Source organism: Penaeus chinensis, chromosome 10 (genome assembly GCF_019202785.1).
Source record: "Penaeus chinensis breed Huanghai No. 1 chromosome 10, ASM1920278v2, whole genome shotgun sequence".
Lineage (NCBI taxonomy): Eukaryota > Metazoa > Arthropoda > Malacostraca > Decapoda > Penaeidae > Penaeus > Penaeus chinensis.
Genome location: NC_061828.1, coordinates 18136509 through 18139008, shown reverse-complemented (window position 1 = coordinate 18139008; position 2500 = coordinate 18136509). Strand labels below are relative to the sequence as shown.

At 47.5% G+C, this 2500-nt stretch overlaps 1 protein-coding gene across 3 annotated transcripts in view; it reads left to right on the top strand.

The window, feature by feature from the left end:
* LOC125029401 (IQ motif and SEC7 domain-containing protein 1-like) overlaps positions 1-2500 on the top strand; it is a 427743-nt gene that overhangs the window by 225782 nt on the left and 199461 nt on the right. The window contains exon 1 of one of the 3 annotated variants that reach the window (XM_047619240.1): positions 2248-2386. The exons of the other annotated variants lie outside the window; for them this stretch is intronic. The gene's annotated coding sequence lies outside the window, so the exon portion shown is untranslated. Of the gene's footprint in view, positions 1-2247; positions 2387-2500 lie in introns of those variants that run through there. 3 annotated transcript variants of the gene reach the window in all.

Here is a 2500-nt window from a genome sequence, read left to right as displayed (position 1 = left end):
TCTTTTGTCTTTTCCTCCCCCTGTCTATCACAAAGATACCCCGAAAGAAAGAAATCAAGAATAATCAAGGAAAAATCATAGCTCATAACAACTTCCTTCGTTCGTTCTTTCGCCCTCTTTCTCCCTCCCATCACGGACGCCAAGGACCAGGGCTAATGTCTGCGATAAGTGGCTTCGTGGTAATTTTCAAGAGGAAACGGAGAATACAGTAGTGGGATGTAGCCCGCAGGGAGGCGTGACTGTTGCGTGATATCGACGTCGAATAAAGAATGACAGATCTGTAGGCCAAGGTCGTCTGGTTAGGGGAGGAAGGGTAGGGAGGGGGGTTAGAAGAGATGATAGGGGCGGAGGGAAGAGGGAGAGGAGGTGGAGAGGGGACATGGAGGGGCCGATAATGAGGGCGACGCGACGAGGTTAATTGGGTGCCAGGTGTTAATGAGTTGCGACAAAAGAGTGTTGTGTTCCGAACGGTGGGTTATTAAGGCACGGGAGAGAGGGATGTTAAGACGGCTGTCATGGACACGGGCGAGAGGGGGTCTAAGGGGGTTAAAGGGACTTAAAGGGACTTAAAGGAGGAAGGGAGAGAGGCTGGGGACTTAAGTGAGGGGGAGCAACGCGTCTTTTGTTTGCCTGGGGTGATTAGTGGGTGGAAATAGAGGTCATTGTGACAAAGGTATGAATAAAAATGAATAAGTTCTCATTCATACACGTTTATACGTTATCTGCAAGAGAGAAACTCTGGAAAAGAAGGCGAAGTCTCCTTTTTCGGGGAGTGGAATAGAAAACAAAAGAAGGGGAGGCGGAGGACGTAAAGCGAAGGGTACAGATGTGACACGCGAAGAACGAAGGAGAACAAAGAATGATATATCGAACAAGAGATAAAGAAGGCGAGGGAGAGGAGATGAGTGACAGATACAGACAGGTCGTAATTTTCCAGAGATGTCAGTTGCATTAGCGGGTGAGAGAGATGTGACACTGATGCACAAATTACAGTTGTTAATTGTTGTGACGAAAGAGCTAAAGGGAAAACGAAAGATGTTTCTTCATTACTGTTTGTTAGCGGCGTTTTATTTATTATTATCATTATTATTATCATTGTGTGTGCGTGTGCTTGTGTGTGTGCGTGTGCGTGTGCGTATGCGTGCGTGCGTGTATGCGTGTGTGTACGTGTGCGTGTGCGTGTACGTGCGCGTGCTCGCGCGTAACTGTAGCCAGTGGGTGTTATGTATGAATGAAATGTAGCATTAGGATTCAATGTTAGTCTATCTTTTTCAGTCGCTTGGAGTGCAATCGAGAAAAGCATTTATATAGGTAATAATTTTGTGGAAACGGTAAGTGAGTATAAGCGTGCTTATCTGTTCGGTGTACGGTTGTTTGTTCGTTTCTTTTTGTATATGCATACTCTTTTATTTATAATTGGAGGGGGTCTTTTGGTTTGTTTGCAGTTTTTTTTTAAATACAATATTAATAAATATAGGCCTGTTGTACACACACACACACACACACACACACACACACACACACACACACACACACACACACACACACACACACACACACACACACACACACAGTGTTTGTGTTTGTTAATGTGTGTGTGTGTAGGTGCGCGCGCGCGGGCGTGCTTGCATGGGAACACTTGAGGTGAGTTGTCACGATGCTTGTGGCGCTTGGGTAGTGACCTGAGACCACCAAGGCCGACTTAGCGGCGCGGGCGTGTCCTGGCGGCGGCCGGGTATCGGTGGGTGGGTGTGTTGGGGGGGGGGCACCCACCACACGCAGGTCCGCGCCCACACAGCCTTCACGCGGTATTCCTTAATTACCGTGACGCGCCCGTAATGTTATCCTGGTAGGCCTTGCCTCCAGCATGATTTACGACACGGGTCTCGGAGACATTAGCGCGCGTTTGTTTCGGGCGACACACACGGTGGTACTTCCGCGTGGCTTGTACGTATAAGGAATTTCGATGGTCTGTGCGTTTTTCTGCGTTTGTAGGAATTGACAGTTAAAACTAGTCATGGTTTTATGCAACTCGCTCGCTTGTCAAGACCCGTAAAACTAGAACATTTAAATTTCGGTCGTTCTTGATACAGGTAAATGCATAAAGTCGTACTGTGCCCACTACTAATTTAGGCGTTCAGTGGGCGGCCAATATCGCAGATAAAGAGATGTGAGGCGGAGGCGCGCGGGCGGGCGGGCGAGCGAGCGGACTTCCAAACAGCGAGAGAGTGAGCGGTAGTGACAGTGTTACTCTGACTGCCGGGAAGGGCGGACGTAGCCACTCCGCGGTTCGGTGTCGTTCTGTGACTTCAGGTGTCGTGCCTAATCCTCCTTCGGCCTTTATTAGTTGCCTTTGGATTTTGTGGATATATAGTGGATGAGAAGGGTAGGAAGAGGAATTATGTTCATTATTTTTGTTGTTTGTGATTAATTCGAAAAATATGATAAATAGTGTGAGATGAAAGGAAAATATTATTCATGAAGTATTTATCTGTTGAGG